The sequence below is a fragment of the Entelurus aequoreus genome, linkage group LG11 (genome assembly GCF_033978785.1).
Source record: "Entelurus aequoreus isolate RoL-2023_Sb linkage group LG11, RoL_Eaeq_v1.1, whole genome shotgun sequence".
In the NCBI taxonomy this organism is placed as follows: Eukaryota; Metazoa; Chordata; class Actinopteri; order Syngnathiformes; family Syngnathidae; genus Entelurus; species Entelurus aequoreus.
The window spans coordinates 17,913,396-17,927,802 of record NC_084741.1 but is presented as its reverse complement, the minus strand read 5'-3'; the positions used below and the strand labels follow the sequence as shown (position 1 = coordinate 17,927,802).

The window sequence follows — 14,407 nt, the reverse complement described above, 5'->3', positions numbered from 1 at the left end:
ATTAATAAAATAATAGAAAATCATGAATAAGAATATGACAAATTATTAATAAACTGATAGAAAATCATGAATAAGAATATGACAAATGATGAGTGAGAATATGTTCAGGTGTACTTCATGTTCCTTTAAATCTCAGGTCAGCAGGTAGGATCACGTGACCTGCATTAGTTTGATAAGCAGATGCCGCCTGCACGAGCAGACAAGTGACGTCACAACATTTTCACCCGGCGTCCATCCAGCTGGTAAATCACTTTTATTGTCTCTCTTCATATTGTGGCTCTTATATTGTCTACTTTAACACTTTGTCGCTCTTCATATTGTCATAAATGTTGTCTACTTTAACTCTTTGTGCTCCACAATGTCGCCCTTTAACTGGTCAACGCGATTTTATTTGCGGTTCTAAACTTCTTAGCGGTTGTTTGCAATGTGACAAAGGTGCCAAGATAATGTGCGCATTAAATCTGTACTACTTTGCTAATGTGTTAGTTAGTTTGTTAGTTAGTTAGTTAGTTAGTTAGTTAGTTAGTGTGCTTTAAAAGTGACATTTGTTCGCTTAAGTGGATTTTGTTGAAGAGTGGATTGAAATCAGCTGGCGAGTGACTTGCTGACACCGCGAGGCATTGTGGGAAATGTAGTAGAATCTTGGCAAACGGCATCATGTTTGTACAACCAGTCTGGTTAATTGATTGGATAGTACGCGTTTGTTTGTATGATCTATTGATATATATGTACATTGATGTTGGTGATGTGTATTATTGTTATATTGGTGCCATTTATATATATTTATATTGCATACATATATTCATTTATACTCCGATGCAATTATTTGTATTATTGTTGTGTATTATTGTCATATTGGTGCCATTTATATATATTTGTATTGCATACATATATTCATTTATACTCTGATCCAAATATTTGTATTATTGTTGTTTTATTGTTATATTGGTGCCATTTATATATATTTATATTTCATACATATATTAATTTATACTCGGATGCAATTATTTGTATTATTGTTGTTTTATTGTTATATTGGTGCCATTTATATATATTTATATTTCATACATATATTCATTTATACTCAGATGCAATTATTTGTATTATTGTTGTGTTTTATTGTTATATTGGTGCCATTCATATATATTTATATTGCATACATATATTCATTTATACTCCGATGCAATTATTTGTACTATTATTGTTGTGTATTATTGTTATATTGGTGCCATTTATATATATTTATATTTCATACATATATTCATTTATACTCGGATGCAATTATTTGTACTATTATTGTTATATTGGAGCCATTTATATATATTAATATTGCATACATATATTCATTTATACTCAGATGCAATTATTTGTACTATTATTGTTGTGTATTATTGTTATATTGGAGCCATTTATATATATTAATATTGCATACATATATTCATTTATACTCAGATGCAATTATTTGTATTATTGTTGTGTATTATTGTCATAGTGGTTATAGTGTCCGCCCTGAGATCGGTAGGTTGGAGTTCAAATCCCAGCCGAGTCATACCAAAGACTATAAAAATGGGACCCATAACCTCCCTGCTTGGCACTCAGCAACAAAGGGTTGGAGTTGGGGGTTAAATCACCAAAATGATTCCCGGGCGCGGCGCCGCTGCTGCCCACTGCTCCCCAAGGGGATGGGACAAATGCAGAGGACAGATTTCACCACATCTAGTGTGTGTGACAATCATTGGTACTTTAATCTTTAATATTGGTGCCATTTATATATATTTATATTGCATACATATATTCATTTATACTCAGGTGCAATTATTTGTACTATTATTGTTGTGTATTATTGTTATATTGGTGCCATTTATATATATTTATATTGCATACTTATATTCATTTATACTCTGATGCAATTATTTGTATTATTGCTGTGTGTATTATTGTTATATTGATGCCATTTATATATATTTATATTGCATACATATATTCATTTATACTCAGATGCAATTATTTGTATTATTGTTGTGTATTATTGTTATATTGGTGCCATTTATATATATTTATATTGCATACATATTCACTTATACTCAGATGCAATTATTTGTATTATTGTTGTGTATCATTGTCACATTGGTGCCATTTATATATATAATTATATTCAGAATCAGAAGAATCAGAATCAGCTTTATTGTCATTACGCAGGGTAACGAGATTGAGGCCATTCCATACAGTGCGATAAAACAAGTGTACACTCTGTACAGAGAGTGAAATGAATGAAATTAATATGTACATGAATATCTACATGAAACAGGGTGGTTGGTGGAATGGGTTATTGCACCGAAGAGAAGGCAGTTATGAGGGTCAATGGGGAAGTCTGTTCAGGGTGGTTATGGCCCTGGGGAAGAAGTTGTTTTTTAGCCTGTTCGTCTTGGTTTTAATGCACCTGTAGCGCTTCCCAGAGGGCAGCAGGTGGAACAGGTCAGAGCCAGGGTGGGTGCTGTCCTTGATGATGGCACTGGCTCTGTTGAGGCAGCGGGAGGTGTAGATGTCCATCAGAGAGGGGAGAGGGCGGCCGATGATCTTTTGAGCCGTCTTGACCACTCTTTGCAGCCTCTCCCTGTCTGCTGCAGTGCAGCTGCCGTACCATACTGTAATACAGTAGGTCAGCAGGCTCTCGATGGACGAGCGGTAGAAGGTCAGCAGCAGGTCAGACTTCAGGTTGTACTTCCCGAGGACTCTCAGGAAGTGTAGCCGCTGCTGAGCCTTCTTGATGATTGCTGTGGTGTTGACTGTCCAGGAAAAGTCGTTAGAGATATGGACTCCAAGGTACCTGAAGGTGTGGACCCCCTCCACACGCTCGCCGTTGATGTAGAGGGGGGCAGGGTCGGTGCTGCTCCTCCTGAAGTTGACGATGATCTCTCTGGTCTTGCTGGTGTTGAGAGCGAGGTTGTTCTCCGAAGACCAGGCCGTCAGCTTCAGGACCTCCTCCCTGTAGGCAGCCTCGTCACCCCTGGAGATGAGCCCGACCACTGTGGTATCGTCAGCAAACTTGACGATAAGGTTGTCACTGTGGGCTGGACTGCAGTCATGGGTGTAGAGGCAGTAGAGGAGGGGGCTCAGCACACAGCCCTGTGGGGAGCCGATGCTCAGCGTGCGGGTGGATTAGAGGTGGGGGCCAAGTCTCACATTCTGGGGTCGGTCCGTTAGGAAGTCCCTTATCCAGGCGTTTGTGAGAGGGGAGAGGCCAAGAGTGTCCAGTTTATTGCAGAGTCTGTCCGGGATTATTGTATTGAAGGCAGAACTATAATCCACAGAGAGCATCCGGACGTGGCTCTGCTGCTGCTCCATGTGGTTCAGAGCAGAGTGGAGAGCAACAGCGATGGCGTCCTCTGTGGATCTGTTCGCCCGATATGCGAACTGGTGGGGGTCAAAGTCTGGAGGGATATGGTGCTGGAGAACCAGTCTCTCGAAGCACTTCATGATTACCGGAGTGAGGGCCACTGGTCGGTAATCATTCAGGCTGGTGATGGGAGACTTCTTCGGCACCTGGATTATTGTAGATGACTTCAGGCAGGATGGGATGACTGCCTGAGCCAGGGAGAGGTTGAAGATCCTGGTGAGGGGGGGAGCGAGCTGGTGGGTGCACGCCCTGAGCACCTTTCCAGGTACTCCGTCTGGTCCGGCAGCCTTCCTGGGGTTCACAGCCAGAAGCACTCGTCTGACACTGTGCTCCTGTACAGTGAGTGGAGTGGTGCCGGAGCCCGGTGGGGGGCGGGGGCAGGGCTGGAGCAGATGAGTGTCGCTGGGGGGTATCGAAACGGGCAAAGAAACAGTTAAGCTCCTCTGCCAGTGTCGCACTCTGATCCGCAGTTGTCACATTGCAGCCTCTGTAGTTTGTGATGTCATGAATGCCCCGCCACACCTCCCGTGAGTTATTGCTGGACAGATGGGACTCTATGCACCTCATGTGGTCCGCCTTTGCTTTTTTAATCCCTCTCTTCAGGTCGGCTCTAGCAGCACTGTACAGTGCCCTGTCCCCTGACCTGAAGGCTGCGTCGGGGGCCCTGAGGAGTGTGCGGACTTGGTTGGTCATCCAGGGTTTCTTGTTGGGGTAAACCCGGATGGTTTTTTCCACAGTCACATTCCCGATGCAGAACTGTATGTAGTCCAGCACCGTTCCTGTGGCTGTCTCCAGCTCCTGTTGTTGGAAGAGGTCCCAATTCGTGTGTTGAAAGCAGTCCTGAAGTTTGTGGAGTGCATCGTCAGGCCAGGTCATAATAGTCTTTGTGATGGGCCTGGCCTGGCGTCTGATGGGGGTGTAGGTAGGAGAGAGCAGGAGGGAAAGATGGTCTGACTCTCCAAGCTGGGGTAGGGGTGTAGCTCTGTACGCGTGCTTCACGTTGGTATACACATGGTCAAGGGTGTTCTTGCCCTTTGTAGAACACTTCACGTGCTGGTAGAACTTAGGGAGTACAGTCTTTAGATTGGCCTTATTAAAATCCCCTGCTATGATATGAACACCGTCGGGGTGGGCCCGCTGCTGTTCGTTGACGGTGTTCAGCAGAAGAGAGAGCGCTGTGTTTACTTTGGCGTCCGGTGGAATATACACAGCCGTGATGATAACAACAGACAGCTCTCTCGGGAGAAAAAAAGGCCGACATCTTTTTGCATACATATATTCATTTATACTCCGATGCAATTATTTGTATTATTGTTATATTTGTTATATATTGGTGGCATTTATGTATATTTATATTGCATACATATATTATGTATTAATTTGAATTTAATATCCGATTATAAAAAAAATTCATGAATAGTTTCACATAAAGTGTTAAAATAGTATCATTCTGCATGTATTATTACACCACCAGGAAGAAAATTACCTAATATTAATAATAATTACAATAATACAGCATACGATGCTAATTACACTGCCATTAAACTACAAAATGATGACCTTTCCTTGACACTTTTTCAAACTTTTTAGAAGTTTAAAAACAATCCAATGAGAATGTAGACATGTGCTGCCATCTTGTGGACAGTTTGTGTAGGACAAGAGAATGGAGAATTGCTGCCTTGGAAGTTGAAAAATCCTAATTAAGAAATAGATTAATGGTCTGGAAAATACATAAACTAACATCTCACACTATTTGATTTGTGTCGCTTTTCTCAAAAGGGGAATCAGTTTTAGGGCACAAGTGAAATATTACAAGCATAAGAAAAAATTGAGAATATTACATAAGATCATTAAAATGTTTTTAAATAATTGTCAGCATTGTGGAAAAATACACTGAACAGAAATTAAATGCAACACCTTTTAAAAATGTTCTATTCCTCTCAAATATTGTCAATAAATGTGTTTAGTCAGCACTTAATAAATCTTACATGTATTATTACACCACCAGGAAAAAAATTAACTAATAATAATAACAATATTAACAATTACAATAATACAGCATACGATGCTAATTACACTGCCATTAAACTACGAAATTATGTCATTTCCCTGACACTTTTTCAAACTTTTTAGAAGTTTAAAAACAATCCAATGAGAATGTAGACATGTGCTGCCATCTTGTGGACAGTTTGTGTAGGACAAGAGAATGGAGAATTGCTGCCTTGGAAGTTGAAAAATCCTAATTAATAGATTAATGGTCTGGAAAATGCATAAACTAACATCTCAAACTATTTCGATTTTTGTTGCTTTTTTTCAAAAGGGGAATCAGTTTTAGGGTACAAGTGAAATATTACATGCATAAGAAAAAATACAATTGAGAATATTACATAAGATCATTAAAATTTTGTTTTTAAATAATTGTCAGCTTTGTGGAAAAATACACTGAACAAAAATTAAATGCAACACCTTAAAAAATGTATATTCTTCTCAAATATTGTCAACAAATGTGTGAAAATGTGTTTAGTCAGCACTTAATAAATCTTACAGGTTCCCTGACACATTTTTCAAACTTTTTAGAAGTTTAAAAACAATCCAATGAGAATGTAGACATGTGCTGCCATCTTGTGGACAGTTTGTGTAGGACAAGAGAATGGAGAATTGCTGCCTTGGAAGTTGAAAAATCCTAATTAAGAAATAGTTTAATGGTCTGGAAAATGTATAAACTAACATCTCAAACTGTTTCGATTTGTGTCGCTTTTCTCAAAAGGGGAATCAGTTTTAGGGCACAAGTGAAATATTACAAGCATAAGAAAAAATTGAGAATATTACATAAGATCATTAAAATGTTTTTAAATAATTGTCAGCTTTGTGGAAAAATACACTGAACAGAAATTAAATGCAACACCTTTAAAAATGTTCTATTCCTCTCAAATATTGTCAACAAATGTTTAGTCAGCACTTAAACACTAAGTCTATCTGATAGCTCAGTCACAGCTCTTTTTATACCAAATATGTGTTGTGTTTTATGTTGCACGATTGCACCAAGAAAAATTCCTAGTTTGTGAACCCGTTCTCAAACAATGGCAATAAAAACTATTCTGATTCTGATTCTTCTTAAAAAATATCTCTTACATGTATTATTACACCACCAGGGAGAAAATTAACTAATAATAACAATATTAACAATTACAATAATACGGCATACGATGCTAATTACACTGTGAAGTGAAGTGAAGTGAATTACATTTATATAGCGCTTTTTCTCAAGTGACTCAAAGCGCTTTACATAGTGAAACCCAATATCTAAGTTACATTCAAACCAGTGTGGGTGGCACTGGGAGCAGGTGGGTAAAGTGTCTTGCCCAAGGACACAACGGCAGTGACTAGGATGGCGGAAGCGGGGATCGAACCTGCAACCCTCAAGTTGCTGGCACGGCCGCTCTACCAACCGAGCTATACCGCCACACTGCCATTAAACTACGAAATTATGTCATTTCCCTGACACTTTTTCAAACTTTTTAGAAATTTAAAAACAATCCAATGAGAATGTTGACATTTGCTGCCCTCTTGTGGACAGTTTGTGTAGGACAAGAGAATGGAGAATTGCTGCTTTGGAAGTTGAAAAATCCTAATTGAGAAATAGTTTATGTATTTTCAAGATCATTCATCTAACATCTCAAACAATTTTGGTTTTTGCCGTTTTTTTCAAAAGGAGAATAAGATTCCGTACACAAGTAAAATATTACAAGCATAACAACAAATACAATTGAGAATATTACATAAGATCATTAAAATGTCATTTTTAAATAATTGTCAGCTGGGTGGAAAAATACACTGAACTAAAATTAAATGCAACACCTTAAAAAATGTACATTCCTCTCAAATATTGTCAACAAATGTGTTTAGTCAGCACTTAAACCCTGCAGGTGACATTTCCCTGACACTTTTTCCAACTTTTCATAAGTTTTAAGACGTTTAACAAGAAGCTACTGAGAACGTTGCTATGTGCTGCCATCTTGTGGCCAGTTTGTGTAGCACAAGAGACTGGATGAGTTCATCGCTGCCGTGGAAGTGATTGAACAATTCTTATCAAAAAAGTGAATGAACGGTGTAGAAAATACATACATTTCATACTTGCCAACCCTCCCGTTTTTAGCGGGAGAATCCCGTTATTCAGCACCTCTCCCGACAACCTCCCGGCAGAGATTTTCTCCCGACAAACTCCCGGTATTCAGCCGGAGCTGGAGGCCACGCCCCCTCCAGCTCAATGCGGACCCGAGACTGAGTGGGGACAGCCTATTCTCACGTCCGCTTTCCCACAATATAAATACGCTTGCAAGTTCCAAAACGAATGGAAACAAGAATTTCAGTTCATCCAGGACAGTTCGAAGGGGAAGGTGTATGTTGCCTGTAAATATGTAGAACAGACTTCTCCATTGAACACGGTGGCCGAAATTATTTCTCAGTCATGAACAGAGAAGTTAAACAGGACAATACTGCCATCTAATGGATAGATAATTCAAGTATTTCTTTTATGTAAATAAAATAAATAAATATATATATATATAGCTAGAATTCACTGAAAGTCAAGTATTTCATATATATATATATATGTATATATATGTGTGTATATATATGTATGTATATATATGTGTGTATATATATGTATGTATATATATATGTATATATATGTATGTATATATATATATATATATATATATATATATATATATATATATATATATATATATATATATATATATATATATATATATGTATATATATATATACATATATGTATATATATATATACATACATATATGTATATATATATATACAGGTAAAAGCCAGTAAATTAGAATATTTTGAAAAACTTGATTTATTTCAGTAATTGAATGCAATTACTGAAATAAATCAAGTTTTTCAAAATATTCTAATTTACTGGCTTTTACCTGTATATGTGTGTGTGTGTGTGTGTGAAATACTCGAGTTGGTGAATTCTAGCGGTAAATAACCACGCCCCCAGTCATTTATTTGCTGCACCACTGATTCTTAAATTGGAAATAAACTCTTCCATGAAAAAATAGCAATTATAATCAGTGGAGAGAAAAAAATCTCAGCAAAAACAAAAATGCCATCAGAATACAAAATGGCCATATATGATTTCTCATAATTTAAGTAGAGCTTAATATATGAAAGAATGGTAAATATATATATATAATATAACCGTTATATTATATATATATTTACCAGACTCTGTTCAGAATGAGGCATCATTTTGACAGAGGGGAGATCAACTATTATTGAATAAGAACAGCTTGATAAATGTTTGACTGGATTGATTATTTAACTAAAATAGCAGTAAAATGTAAAAATCCAGAGTTTTCTTGAGCTAACATGGTGAGAAAAGTGAGCTAGCTTATTACCACAGACAGGGACAAAGTTAATATGCATAACTTTCTACCACAACTAACAAACCCACCTTTTTTTTGGAAATATTGGGTGACATATTGTCGACCCTTCAACTCCTTCTCCTCTCTTATTTTCTTTTCCTTTCTTTTTTGGCTGCCTGATTTTTGAGGCATACTGCTGTCTCCTCCGCTTTGCCCGCTGTGGCGCTGTCTGTCTGTGACAAATCGCCGGTGCTCTACCTGCATTTACGTAAATAGAGGAGGGAAGGTAGGGCCCTGCATGTGTTGATGCTTCCAAAACAAATAAAGGTATTGTTACCAGGACATGGAAAATAAAACAAGTGTGATTATATGTTAGTTAATAACTTAGTGTCATTATTTTTTCTGTATTATAATTTCATCATCATTAGGGGCCTCTCTGGGTCCCCCTCCATCATGGGCCCCTAGAATCCGTCTCCTTTTGGGGGCCCTAAGCAAGCGCTTAGTACGCTTATGCTTTGGGCCGGCTCTGGTTGGCAAGTATGATACATTTACATCTCAAAAGGTTTATATTAAGAACAATTTTGATTGATGTCGCTTGCTTCAGAAAGTAAATAAGGTTTATTACTCAAGTGAAATATTTCAAGCCCTAATTTCTCGTTAAAAAAAATATATATATATATATATACTTTTAAAAGAATTGTCAGGTTTTTTTAAACACAACTTAAAAAAAAAAAAACATGTATTACTCTTAAATATTGTCAACAAATGTGTGAAAATGTGTTTTGTTAAATCTCACATGTGTGTAAAGATTGTCGCACACGATATATTTTATATTTTTTGTATAAATATTATACAAAATATAATTTGCAAAAACCACACTTGTTATTCCCTGAACTAGTGCATGCTCGTGATTGGCCACCTAAACACGGCGCTGATTGGCTGTGGTTCGCACTGTGGGCGGGGTTTAAAAATAATAATAAATCAATCACGTGACCTGCAGCGGATATGACTCGGATCATAATACTGAGGTGAACTTGGCGAATAACTTTTTATTGGCCATCATTTTGGTGTTCTATGTCATTCTGTTCGATTTCATCTTCAATTTGTAAGTCATTAATGTCAAATACATGACTGTCTTGAAAGCCATCAATACAAATAATGCCTACTGCTAGCTATTAGCAAATGTGTTGTTTCCGGTTAACGTAGTTTGAGTGACAGGTCACTGAGCCAATCAGGTGGTCGGAAAATGTCTGCGCGTTGAGACGGAAGTCTCCATTGGTGGAAAGTAGTTACGTCATACCGTAATGTTGACGCTCTAAATTAAAAACAACTTTATTTGATCTCCGGGTGACAATACCGTGCTGTATGTACAAAACACCATACATGTAAAGACTATACATAGACATGACAAAAACTGTCAGTCGTGCACATTTTTCGTCTTGCTTCTTTAAGTTCATTTTCTGTTGTAGTTCCTTATTACGACACTGGGAGGGGCCCTAAACGCATCAGTGCAGCGACATCCTAATGTGTACAGCTCCACTATAATGGACATTGGAGTGTTGCTTTCAAAGGCAAAATTAAAGTATTGCTAGAAACATAATTTTATATGGGTCTTTATTGTATTATATGTATAGTACATGTTCCAAAAATAAAAAGCATAAAACACAGTACATTTAAATATACTAAATGTAAAAAAAGTGAATAAATATTTAAAATAATGTAGTTTGGTTACGCCATCATGAGCGCAACACAAAGGTTGTAAAAGTTTCAACTACAATTCTAAATTAAAGCTGCAAGTAGCGACGGACGGGACCGACTTTGACGGCACATAAAATCCAAACCGGAGCAGTAATTAAAACTCTTTCCTCAACTTTTAATCAGAAGGGTTCAATCTCTCTCCTGTGCTAGTTTGAAGCCGACACGACAAACGCGCTCAGAGGAGATAATGTTTGAAAAAAGGTGACCGGTTTTTACAAAACTTTTGTTTTGAAGGGGGAATTGCAAACTTCCTGTTGATTTTTGCTAGGGGTTGTCAAATGAAATGTAGGTCTAAGTGAGACCTACATAGAGGTTTTTGTTTAATGTCTCTACGACATTCCTACTGGAAGTTACAGGCAGTTTTGTCTGTGTTTTCTTGCTAGGAGCAGTTTTGTCTGTGTTTTCTTCCTAGGGGGCGCTAGAGCGCAATTTTGAGTTTTGGGGTTGTTGTTTTTTCTTAGACCGCAATTTTTGCCAGTCCTGATGTGTGTGTCCAGTTTGGTGAGTTTTGAAGCATGTTAAGGGGGTCAAATTATAGCTCAAAGAGGCAAAAGTGACTGTTTTTACAAAACTTTTGTTTTGAAGGGGGAATTGCAAACTTCCTGTTGATTTTTGCTGAAGGATGTCAGTTTATGAAATCTAGGTCTAAGTGAGACCTACATAGAGGTTTTTGTTTCATGTCTCTCCGACATTCCTAGCGGGAGTTACAGGCAGTTTTGTCTGTGTTTTCTTCTTGGTGGGCGCTAGAGCGCAATTTTGAGTTTTGGGGCTAGGTTTTTTGATTAGATCGCAATTTTTGCCAGTCCTGATGTGTGTGTCAAATATGGTGAGTTTTTAAGCATGTTAAGGGGGTCAAATTACAGCTCAAAGAGGCGGCGGTATAATAATAATAAAACCTTACAAATACAATAGGGTCCTCTGTCCCAAAGGGACATTCGGTCCCTAATAAGATGTCAAAAGCAAACTGAAATCAAATACACACAGCTTAAAGATTGATCAATACCTATTTAAATTTAGTAACACATAAATATGATGATTTATCAAAATATAAAAGAAATATACCTGAACAGAACGCTCATGATGGTTACACCAAAAAGTAACGCTATGAATCGCGTTTTTCCAAGTTTTGGGGGCATTTTTATGCTATTTCCAAGCATCTCCTTTTTATTATCGTTGATTTTAAATGGTCAAACTAATGCATATTATACATGCATGCCCTAGTAAACAAAACAAAAAGTCATATTTATTTTGATTGTTACCTTTTGAAGTACATTTGTGCAGGTGGGTGCGAATGTACCCATTACCAGAGCTGTACACTAATAGAGTTGCGGTCAAACACCGACTTTTTATGTTCTAATTGGCAATGTGCGGCCATAAGATGATTAATTACCTATTTATATAACAGTATTGCCTTATTATCAGAGGTGGGACCAAGTCATTGTTTTGCAAGTCTCAAGTCTTTGCCCTCAAGTCCAGAGTCAAGACAGGCAAGTCTCAAGTCAAGTCCCAAGTCCTGCATTTTGAGTTTCGAGTCCTTCCAAGTCCTTTTAACCACAGACTAATGTATTTACACACATTGTGTATGCTTTTAAAACAAGTGCATTTGAAATTGCAGGGGAAAAAATAGTGCTGACATTGCACTTCATAATAGCACTATTTACAGGTCATTTTCATTTCATTTCATTCATTTATTTATTTCAGGCAATGACATAAAAAAAGTATAACATTTACAACACATAATAATATAAATTAATATAGTGCAAAAGGTAATGTATAGTATGTAATGCATTATTGTCCAGTTTTGCCTGAAAGTGAGTGGGAAGAAGATAACATATTTAATCCCACCCCCAGTTCTCCATTCAGTGATTATTCACATGAGTTTCACTCTTACTTTGTTCAAGGATTATAATACAGATGTTGTATCATAGTGGCATTACCACAGGTAACAATAATTATTACACTGTACCAATAATTTGTATCAACAATGTAGGAATAGTGAATATACCAACAATGGTAATAGACAACATAGCATGGTAAGGAAACATTGAGCACATGTTAACACTTTGAGTCAGAGTACAGCAGCAGGTCAAATTAAAGACCCTCATCTATATATTTGAACCAGACCCCATGTTTGTATAATAGTTTAAATTGATTAATAGTTTTTAAACATTTAACTCATTCCTTTACAGAATAAACACATTTGAAAAAACAAGTGAAACTGTACTTATTTGCACGAAGGTGTTAACATTGTATTTCCATGGCAGATTGCATTTTAACTACAAACCCCGTTTCCATATGAGTTGGGAAATTGTGTTAGATGTAAATATAAACGGAATACAATGATTTGCAAATCCTTTTCAACCCATATTCAGTTGAATATGCTACAAAGACAACATATTTGATGTTCAAACTGATCAACTCTTTTTTTTGTGCAAATAATCATTAACTTTAGAATTTGATGCCAGCAACACGTGACAAAGAAGTTGGGAAAGGTGGCAATAAATACTGATCAAGTTGAGGAATGCTCATCAAACACTCTTTACATTTTGTCAAGTCGAGTCTAAAGTCATCAAATTCATGACTCGAGTCCAAGTCCTGTGACTCGAGTCCACACCTCTGCTTATTATACAAACCCCGTTTCCATATGAGTTGGGAAATTGTGTTAGATGTAAATATAAACGGAATACAATGATTTGCAAATCCTTTTCAACCCATATTCAATTGAATGCACTACAAAGACAACATATTTGATGTTCAAACTCATAAACTTTATTTTTTTTTTGCAAATAATATTTAACTTAGAATTTCATGGCTGCAACACGTGACAAAGTAGTTGGGAAAGGGCATGTTCACCACTGTGTTACATGGCCTTTCCTTTTAACAACACTCAGTAAACGTTTTGGGAACTGAGGAGACACATTTTTGAAGCTTCTCAGGTGGAATTCTTTCCCATTCTTGCTTGATGTACAGCTTAAGTTGTTCAACAGTCCGGGGGTCTCCGTTGTGCTATTTTAGGCTTCATAATGCGCCACATATTTTCAATGGGAGACAGGTCTGGACTACAGGCAGGCCAGTCTAGTACCTGCACTCTTTTACTATGAAGCCATGTTGATGTAACACGTGGCTTGGCATTGTCTTGCTGAAATAAGCAGGGGCGTCCATGGTAACGTTGCTTGGATGGCAACATATGTTGCTCCAAAACCTGTATGTACCTTTCAGCATTAATGGCGCCTTCACAGATGTGTAAGTTACCCATGTCTTGGGCACTAATACACCCCCATACCATCACAGATGCTGGCTTTTACACTTTGCACCTAGAACAATCCGGATGGTTCTTTTCCTCTTTGGTCCGGAGGACACGACGTCCACAGTTTCCAAAAACAATTTGAAATGTGGACTCGTCAGACCACAGAACACTTTTCCACTTTGTATCAGTCCATCTTAGATGAGTTTAGGCCCAGCGAAGCTGACAGCGTTTCTGGGTGTTGTTGATAAAAGGTTTTCGCCTTGCATAGGAGAGTTTTAACTTGCACTTACAGATGTAGCGACCAACTGTAGTTACTGACAGTGGGTTTCTGAAGTGTTCCTGAGCCCATGCGGTAATTTCCTTTACACACTGATGTCCCTTGTTGATGCAGTACAGCCTGAAGGATTGAAGGTCACGGGCTTAGCTGCTTACGTGCAGTGATTTGTCCAGATTCTCTGAACCCTTTGATGATATTACGGAGTGTAGATGGTGAAATCCTAAATTCCTTGCAATAGCTGGTTGAGAAAGGTTTTTCTTAAACTGTTCAACAATTTGCTCACGCATTTGTTGACAAAGTGGTGACCCTCGCCCCATCCTTGTTTGTGAATGAC

The 14,407-nt window shown here is 37.6% G+C and overlaps 1 protein-coding gene across 1 annotated transcript in view; it reads left to right on the top strand.

Annotated features, from left to right (window-relative positions):
• The first annotated feature begins 213 nt into the window (after window positions 1-213).
• The window catches only part of ndufaf6 (NADH:ubiquinone oxidoreductase complex assembly factor 6), a 133,426-nt gene continuing 119,232 nt past the window's right edge, over window positions 214-14,407 (top strand). The window contains exon 1 of the mRNA XM_062062640.1: window positions 214-242. The gene's annotated coding sequence lies outside the window, so the exon portion shown is untranslated. The remainder of the gene's footprint in view (window positions 243-14,407) is intronic.